Source organism: Drosophila sechellia, unplaced genomic scaffold (assembly GCF_004382195.2).
Source record: "Drosophila sechellia strain sech25 unplaced genomic scaffold, ASM438219v1 U_218, whole genome shotgun sequence".
In the NCBI taxonomy this organism is placed as follows: Eukaryota; Metazoa; Arthropoda; class Insecta; order Diptera; family Drosophilidae; genus Drosophila; species Drosophila sechellia.
Window position 1 is genome coordinate 22,689 of NW_022611158.1, and position 10,182 is coordinate 32,870.

Genomic DNA, 10,182 nt, shown 5'->3' on the forward strand with positions numbered 1-10,182 from the left:
CTAGAATTGTCTCTTATTAATGATTCGGAAAAAGAAAAATCTTGGTTTTGTTATTATTCTTCGTTGGTTCGTTAAATGGATAAAAATGACTTTGCTTACAAGAACTATTGGAACTATTTATAACGAATTTAATTGATTGTTTTATCATTTATATATAAAGAATTTATGGCAAAATATAGTTATATATACAACCTCAACTCATATGGGACTACCCCCTGAATTTAAGCATATTAATTAGGGGAGGAAAAGAAACTAACAAGGATTTTCTTAGTAGCGGCGAGCGAAAAGAAAACAGTTCAGCACTAAGTCACTTTGTCTATATGGCAAATGTGAGATGCAGTGTATGGAGCGTCAATATTCTAGTATGAGAAATTAATGATTTAAGTCCTTCTTAAATGAGGCCATTTACCCATAGAGGGTGCCAGGCCCGTATAACGTTAATGATTGCTAGATGATGTTTCCAAAGAGTCGTGTTGCTTGATAGTGCAGCACTAAGTGGGTGGTAAACTCCATCTAAAACTAAATATAACCATGAGACCGATAGTAAACAAGTACCGTGAGGGAAAGTTGAAAAGAACTCTGAATAGAGAGTTAAACAGTACGTGAAACTGCTTAGAGGTTAAGCCCGATGAACCTGAATATCCGTTATGGAAAATTCATCATTAAAATTGTAATATTTAAATAATATTATTAAGAATAATGTGCATTTTTTCCATATAAGGACATTGTAATCTATTAGCATATCCCAAATTTATCATAAAATATAACTTATAGTTTATTCCAATTAAATTGCTTGCATTTTAACACAGAATAAATGTTATTAATTTGATAAAGTGCTGATAGATTTATATTATTACAGAGCGTTAATTTTTCGGAATTATATAATGGCATAATTATCATTGATTTTTGTGTTTATTATATGCTCTTGTATGATTAACAATGCGAAAGATTCAGGATACCTTCGGGACCCGTCTTGAAACACGGACCAAGGAGTCTAACATATGTGCAAGTTATTGGGATGTAAACCTAATAGCGTAATTAACTTGACTAATAATGGGATTAGTTTTTTAGCTATTTATAGCTAATTAACACAATCCCGGGGCGTTCTATATAGTTATGTATAATGTATATTTATATTATTTATGCCTCTAACTGGAACGTACCTTGAGCATATATGCTGTGACCCGAAAGATGGTGAACTATACTTGATCAGGTTGAAGTCAGGGGAAACCCTGATGGAAGACCGAAACAGTTCTGACGTGCAAATCGATTGTCAGAATTGAGTATAGGGGCGAAAGACCAATCGAACCATCTAGTAGCTGGTTCCTTCCGAAGTTTCCCTCAGGATAGCTGGTGCATTTTAATATTATATAAAATAATCTTATCTGGTAAAGCGAATGATTAGAGGCCTTAGGGTCGAAACGATCTTAACCTATTCTCAAACTTTAAATGGGTAAGAACCTTAACTTTCTTGATATGAAGTTCAAGGTTATGATATAATGTGCCCAGTGGGCCACTTTTGGTAAGCAGAACTGGCGCTGTGGGATGAACCAAACGTAATGTTACGGTGCCCAAATTAACAACTCATGCAGATACCATGAAAGGCGTTGGTTGCTTAAAACAGCAGGACGGTGATCATGGAAGTCGAAATCCGCTAAGGAGTGTGTAACAACTCACCTGCCGAAGCAACTAGCCCTTAAAATGGATGGCGCTTAAGTTGTATACCTATACATTACCGCTAAAGTAGATGATTTATATTACTTGTGATATAAATTTTGAAACTTTAGTGAGTAGGAAGGTACAATGGTATGCGTAGAAGTGTTTGGCGTAAGCCTGCATGGAGCTGCCATTGGTACAGATCTTGGTGGTAGTAGCAAATAATCGAATGAGACCTTGGAGGACTGAAGTGGAGAAGGGTTTCGTGTGAACAGTGGTTGATCACGAGTTAGTCGGTCCTAAGTTCAAGGCGAAAGCCGAAAATTTTCAAGTAAAACAAAAATGCCTAACTATATAAACAAAGCGAATATAATACACTTGAATAATTTTGAACGAAAGGGAATACGGTTCCAATTCCGTAACCTGTTGAGTATCCGTTTGTTATTAAATATGGGCCTCGTGCTCATCCTGGCAACAGGAACGACCATAAAGAAGCCGTCGAGAGATATCGGAAGAGTTTTCTTTTCTGTTTTATAGCCGTACTACCATGGAAGTCTTTCGCAGAGAGATATGGTAGATGGGCTAGAAGAGCATGACATATACTGTTGTGTCGATATTTTCTCCTCGGACCTTGAAAATTTATGGTGGGGACACGCAAACTTCTCAACAGGCCGTACCAATATCCGCAGCTGGTCTCCAAGGTGAAGAGTCTCTAGTCGATAGAATAATGTAGGTAAGGGAAGTCGGCAAATTAGATCCGTAACTTCGGGATAAGGATTGGCTCTGAAGATTGAGATAGTCGGGCTTGATTGGGAAACAATAACATGGTTTATGTGCTCGTTCTGGGTAAATAGAGTTTCTAGCATTTATGTTAGTTACTTGTTCCCCGGATAGTTTAGTTACGTAGCCAATTGTGGAACTTTCTTGCTAAAATTTTTAAGAATACTATTTGGGTTAAACCAATTAGTTCTTATCAATTATAACGATTATCAATTAACAATCAATTCAGAACTGGCACGGACTTGGGGAATCCGACTGTCTAATTAAAACAAAGCATTGTGATGGCCCTAGCGGGTGTTGACACAATGTGATTTCTGCCCAGTGCTCTGAATGTCAAAGTGAAGAAATTCAAGTAAGCGCGGGTCAACGGCGGGAGTAACTATGACTCTCTTAAGGTAGCCAAATGCCTCGTCATCTAATTAGTGACGCGCATGAATGGATTAACGAGATTCCTACTGTCCTATCTACCCTATCCTATCAGTGACGCGCATGAATGGATTAACGACGGACGTGTTTTCGTTGCGCTCGTGTACAGATTGCGAAGAACTTGGTTTTCCGTGTTTGGAAAGTAATAAAATCGGTGAATTAGTGCTCCGCGAAAGTCGTGTGCTAATTTTCGTGTGTTATAAACAAGCGGTTTGGAAGTAATTAACAATTAATTGTTGGGAATTTTCCACTTAGCACGTGCTGAAGGCGAACTTACGAGTAAGTTTTTCGAGTAAGCTTTTTGATCAGCTGTCACAAAGCTTATTGGTGGGAGTCACTGCTAAGGTTTGTGTCTAGGGAGAGTTTTAGTGCTACCAGACTCTACCGATAGGTGGAGCTCGAGTTCCAGAGCAACTACCTTTTGTCAGCGAGTAAACGAGCATACGGTTGCTGGCGTCGACGGTAGGTGGAGCCACCATCGTATTTATGCCGATGGAGAGCGACAGCAGCGCGAGTGCCTTGAGCGGAAGTAGTGCCTCGATGAAGTCCAGACGAGGCAGGCGCAGAAGCCATCTGGCATCTAAGAGCTCGGCGCCAACGCAGGCGAAATTGGTTGCCCTGGCATCGAATGGAGTGCCAGAACCCGTTGGGGTACTGGAGGAGCCGTTTTCGTCGCTGGAGGACGCCCGGGCGGCTACGGAGAACGCTGCCATTGATGCTGCCCCCCCCACGCTGCTGCCACCGCTGCTGATCCTACTGCTGCCCCTGCTGCCGACCACACTGCTGCCTCCGCCGTTTTCACTGCTGCTAAAATTGTTGCCACCACTGCCACTGCCGCCACCGCTGCCGCCCGTGCTGGGCAAGCAGCCATGATGGCAGAGCTGTCGGCCACACAGCGCATGGTGAGAAGCAGCTTCCGCAGACTAGGAGAAGTGGACACGGAAGAGCTCTCATATGCTATCAGCCGCTACGATGAGCTGGTGTTGGCGCTAATGCTCCGGTGCGGAGAGCTGGAGACGCGGCTTGCTATGCCGCCACCGCCGCCGCCGTCGTTGAATCTGTTGAAAAATACGGCCGCCAATGCTCCCCAGATGCAGCAGGTTGCACCCATCGCTGCCCCGCGGACTACCAAGGTCCGCGAGACGTGGTCAGCGGTGGTGAAGTGCGACGACCCTGCGCTATCGGGGAAAGACATAGCGGAAAAGGTGCGAACGATGGTTGCACCCTCTCTCGGAGTCAGAGTACACGAGGTCCGTGAGCTCCGTCGAGGTGGTGGTGCGATCATTCGCACTCCTTCGGTGGGAGAGCTGCAGAAGGTGGTCGCTTCAAAAAGATTCGCCGAGGTTGGCCTAAATGTGGCACGGAATGCGGCCGAGAAGCCGAAGGTCGTCGTATATGACGTCGACACAGCTATCGGCCCTGAGGAGTTTATGAAGGAGCTCCACGAAAACAACTTCGACAGCGAAATGAATCTGGCCCAGTTTAAGAAGTCAGTGCACCTGGTGACCAAGGCGTGGTCGGTAGCTGACGGCGCCACAGTAAATGTGACGCTGGAGGTTGACGACCGGGCGATGGCGAAGCTTGATGTAGGTCGTGTCTACATCAAGTGGTTCTCATTCCGATGCCGGTCACAGGTCCGCACATACGCCTGCCACAGATGTGTGGGTTTCGACCACAAGGTCAGCGAATGCCGGCAGAAGGATAGTGTCTGTCGCCAGTGCGGGCAACAAGGCCACACTGCGGCAAAGTGCCAAAACCCGGTGGACTGCCGGAACTGCCGCCACAGAGGGCAACCCTCGGGGCATTACATGCTCTCGAGCGTTTGCCCGATATACGGGGCGTTGCTGGCGAGGGTGCAAGCTAGACACTAATGTTTAGCTTCATCCAAGCGAACTGTGGCCGAGGCCGAGCTGCGACCATCGAGCTCGGAGTCCGACTCAGGAGATCGGAGTCTATGTTCGCGCTGGTGCAGGAGCCGTATCTCGGCGGGGACGGAATGGATGTGCTGCCTGAAGGAATGAGAATTTTCATCGATCGGCGAGGGAAGGCAGCCATCCTAGTGGATCACCAGGAAGCCATCTGTATGCCAGTGGAGACCCTCACCACAGATTATGGCGTATGTCTGGTCGTGAAAGGGAGTTTTGGCTCAATCTTCCTTTGCGCCGCATACTGCCAGTATGATGCACCTCTGGAACCGTACATCCGGTACATGGATGCGGTCCTGCTGCAGGCCAGCAGAACCCCCGCAATCCTGGGCCTCGACGCGAATGCAGTGTCCCCCATGTGGCTTAGCAAACTCTCTCGTCATGCCGAGGGGCAAGCTAACTACAGACGGGGTGAGCTGCTGTCAGAGTGGATGCTGGAGGCAAGAGTCGCCGCCCTAAACCAGTCAACAGAGGTGTACACGTTCGATAATTACAGAGCTACAAGCGATATCGACGTGACAATCGTCAATGAGGCAGCATCTATGTGGGCCACATATGAGTGGAGAGTGGACGAGTGGGAATTGAGTGACCACAACATCATTACTGTTGTGGCCGAACCAACTACCGCGCGCGCAGTTGAGAGCATAGCTCCTGTGCCGTCCTGGAACTTCTCCAATGCACGTTGGCGATTGTTCAAGGAGGAAATGGTGAGTAGAGCAGCCGAACTTCCGGAAAACTTCTCAGAGTCGCCGTTGGACCAGCAAGTTTCGACCCTGCGCAGTATAGTACATAATGTATGTGATATTGCGCTGGGAAGAAAGTCCATCCGATTGCCCAGCAGGAGAGCACGTTGGTGGACTGCCGACCTCTGTGATGCAAGGCGCGAAGTCCGGAGACTTCGTCGCCTACTTCAAAATGGAAGGCGTCATGATGATGATGCCGCAATAGAGCGTGTATTGGTCGACCTGAGGCGGGCCTCAGCCAACTACAAGAAGCTCATTTGGAGGGCGAAAATGGATGAGTGGAAACGCTTCGTGGGAGATCATGCCGACGACCCATGGGGGCGCGTCTATAAGATTTGCCGAGGCCGCAGGAAGTGCACGGAGATTGGGTGCCTCCGCGTGAATGGCGAGATGATCACCGATTGGGGTGACTGTGCACGAGTGCTCCTCCGCAATTTCTTCCCAGTTGCGGAGTCCGAAGCACCGACTGCCATCGCGGAGGAAGTCCCACCGGCCCTCGAAGTATTCGAGGTTGATGCATGTGTTGCCCGGTTGAAGAGCAGGCGCTCTCCCGGCTTGGACGGCATTAATGGCACTATCTGCAAGGCAGTCTGGCGCGCCATACCCGAGCACCTTGCATCGTTGTTTTCCCGATGCATCCGATTAGGATACTTTCCCGCTGAGTGGAAGTGCCCACGAGTTGTCTCGCTGCTCAAAGGGCCAGATAAGGACAAATGTGAGCCCTCCTCATATAGAGGAATATGCTTGCTACCAGTCTTTGGTAAGGTGCTCGAGGCCATCATGGTGAATCGTGTGAGAGAAGTTCTTCCGGAAGGCTGCAGATGGCAATTTGGATTTCGCCAAGGACGATGTGTGGAGGATGCTTGGAGGCACGTGAAGAGCAGTGTTTGTGCCAGCCCGGCGCAATACGTGCTCGGCACATTCGTGGACTTCAAAGGAGCATTCGACAACGTCGAATGGAGTGCTGCACTCCGCCGACTAGCCGACTTGGGATGCCGGGAGATGGGCTTGTGGCAGAGCTTTTTCTCCGGCCGAAGAGCAGTGATCCGAAGCAGTTCCGGTACTGTGGATGTACCGGTAACTAGAGGCTGCCCGCAGGGGTCAATCAGTGGCCCATTTATCTGGGACATACTGATGGATGTACTGCTTCAGCGTCTCCAGCCGTATTGCCAGCTGAGTGCATACGCGGATGACTTGCTGCTTCTCGTCGAGGGAAATTCCCGAGCTGAGCTAGAGGAAAAAGGTGCAGAGCTGATGTCCATCGTAGAAGCGTGGGGAGCGGAAGTTGGCGTTACCGTCTCGACCAGCAAGACGGTAATAATGCTGCTGAAAGGTGCCTTGAGACGTGCGCCTACGGTGAGGTTTGCTGGAGCGAACCTTCCGTATGTGCGTAGCTGTCGGTACCTTGGCATCACGGTCAGTGAAGGAATGAAATTCCTCACGCACATAGCTTCGCTTCGCCAGCGGATGACCGGAGTCGTTGGAGCATTGGCGCGTGTGCTTCGAGCCGACTGGGGCTTCAGTCCTCGAGCCAGGCGGACCATATATGACGGACTCATGGCACCTTGTGTGCTGTTTGGTGCCCCGGTATGGTATGACACCGCCGAACAGGTAGCCGCCCGGAGACGACTAGCCTCCTGCCAGAGGCTAATCCTGCTTGGATGCCTTTCGGTATGCCGAACAGTGTCCACAGTGGCACTGCAGGTACTTGGCGGAGCTCCCCCGCTTGACTTGGCTGCTAAGTTTTTAGCGGTCAAGTACAAGCTGAAGCGTGGATACCCGCTGGAGGAGAACGACTGGCTATACGGCGAGGACACTACGTGTCTAAGCTGGAAGCAGAGGAAGACTCGCCTAGAGGAGTGCTTGCTGCAGAATTGGCAAAACAGATGGGATGACGACAGCGAACCAGGACGGGTGACGCACAAGTTCATCCCATACGTCACTCTCGCCTATCGAGATCCAAGCTTTGGATTCTCGATGAGGACGTCTTTCCTGCTGACAGGTCACGGGTCGTTTAACGCATTTTTGCAAGGGAGAGCCCTCAGCGATACCACTGCTTGCGCTTGTGGTGATCCATATGAGGACTGGATGCACATATTGTGCGCTTGTCCTCTATATGCAGATTTGCGAAACCTCGATGGACTTGGAGTGCAGCGCCTTGGCGAAAACTGGACCTTCAATAGAATCCTGGAAGATCAGCAGAGGATTCAACGGCTGGCAGCGTTTGCGGACGAGGTGTTCCGTAGGAGGAGGGGTATTTAGCCCAAAACTTCGCCGTGTGGTTAGCGGGCGAGAATACTTCCACAGCCCGCTATTGCTTGTCGTAAGAGGCGACTAATATAGCGACTGGTTCCTCTAACCATGCTTGTCGGAGCAAAAGGAGGAGGCCCACCGAGCCTCTCTTTCGGTACCACGGGTTGTGCTGCTCCAAGACAGCACATTGAGGTAGGCCCCCTGGTGGGAGTATCGTGGTGGCTGTGGTTGATACCCATATCGCGGGTAGAGCCTTCGTGTTCGACGTTTGAGTTACGGTGCTAGTTGCGCAAAACTCGGGTGCTGTGACCCAGAGATCAGTAGAGATTTTAGGTAGATCTCGCTCCTCAGCAAGGGGGAGTGCTTGCCCGGCAAGCAAGTACTCGAATTGCTACCGGGGTGGTCGCTATGTACATAGCTATAGCTTCCAGTCCGGGACGTTTGTCTGGCGTATCCAGACTCATGCACCATGTTGATACATGCACCACTTGTGGGTGTTCAGGGTGTCGTGGTTGTAATCCCTTCAGTGTGGAACACGCCACGTAAAACAAGTTCGGAGAGGTCCGAAAGTCACTGTCCCTATCTACTATCTAGCGAAACCACAGCCAAGGGAACGGGCTTGGAATAATTAGCGGGGAAAGAAGACCCTTTTGAGCTTGACTCTAATCTGGCAGTGTAAGGAGACATAAGAGGTGTAGAATAAGTGGGAGATATTAGACCTCGGTTTGGTATCGTCAATGAAATACCACTACTCTTATTGTTTCCTTACTTACTTGATTAAATGGAACGTGTATCATTTCCTAGCCATTATACGGATATATTTATTATATCTTATGGTATTGGGTTTTGATGCAAGCTTCTTGATCAAAGTATCACGAGTTTGTTATATAATCGCAAACAAATTCTTTAATAAAACGATGCATTTATGTATTTTTGATTTGAAAATTTGGTATAACTCCAATTACTCAGGTATGATCCAATTCAAGGACATTGCCAGGTAGGGAGTTTGACTGGGGCGGTACATCTCTCAAATAATAACGGAGGTGTCCCAAGGCCAGCTCAGTGCGGACAGAAACCACACATAGAGCAAAAGGGCAAATGCTGACTTGATCTCGGTGTTCAGTACACACAGGGACAGCAAAAGCTCGGCCTATCGATCCTTTTGGTTTAAAGAGTTTTTAACAAGAGGTGTCAGAAAAGTTACCATAGGGATAACTGGCTTGTGGCGGCCAAGCGTTCATAGCGACGTCGCTTTTTGATCCTTCGATGTCGGCTCTTCCTATCATTGTGAAGCAAAATTCACCAAGCGTTGGATTGTTCACCCATGCAAGGGAACGTGAGCTGGGTTTAGACCGTCGTGAGACAGGTTAGTTTTACCCTACTAATGACAAAACGTTGTTGCGACAGCATTCCTGCGTAGTACGAGAGGAACCGCAGGTACGGACCAATGGCACAATACTTGTTCGAGCGAACAGTGGTATGACGCTACGTCCGTTGGATTATGCCTGAACGCCTCTAAGGTCGTATCCGTGCTGGACTGCAATGATAAATAAGGGGCAATTTGCATTGTATGGCTTCTAAACCATTTAAAGTTTATAATTTATTTTATAAACGACAATGGATGTGATGCCAATGTAATTTGTAACATAGTAAATTAGGAGGATCTTCGATCACCTGATGCCGCGCTAGTTACATATAAAAGCATTATTTAATACAATGACAAAGCCTAGAATCAATTGTAAACGACTTTTGTAACAGGCAAGGTGTTGTAAGTGGTTGAGCAGCTGCCATACTGCGATCCACTGAAGCTTATCCTTTGCTTGATGATTCGATAAATAAATGATTTTTTCCTGTAGCCAAACACCTCGTCATCAATTTAGTGACGCATATGATATTGTCCCTATCATATAATTAATATAAAGACTTTAATGGATTGTGTCAAGTTGCCAAACACCTCGTCATCAATTTAGTGACGCATATGATATTGTCCCTATCATATAATTAATATAAAGACTTTAATGAATTGTGTCAAGTTGCCAAACACCTCGTCATCAATTTAGTGACGCATATGATATTGTCCCTATCATATAATTTTTGATATAAAGACTTTAAAGAATTGTATCAAGTTGCCAAACACCTCGTCATCAATTTAGTGACGCATATGATATTGTCCCTATCATATAATTAATATACAGACTTTAATGAATTGTGTCAAGTTGCCAAACACCTCGTCATCAATTTAGTGACGCATATGATATTGTCCTTATCATATAATTTTTGATATAAAGACTTTAAAGAATTGAATCAAGTTGCCAAACACCTCGTCATCAATTTAGTGACGCATATGATATTGTCCCTATCATATAATTAATATAAAGACTTTAATGGATTGTGTCAAG

The 10,182-nt window shown here is 47.2% G+C and overlaps 1 pseudogene; it reads left to right on the forward strand.

The window, feature by feature from the left end:
* Nucleotides 1-188: 188 nt before the first annotated feature.
* On the forward strand, nt 189-9,615 carry LOC116802778 (annotated as a pseudogene).
* The last annotated feature ends 567 nt before the right edge of the window (nt 9,616-10,182 follow it).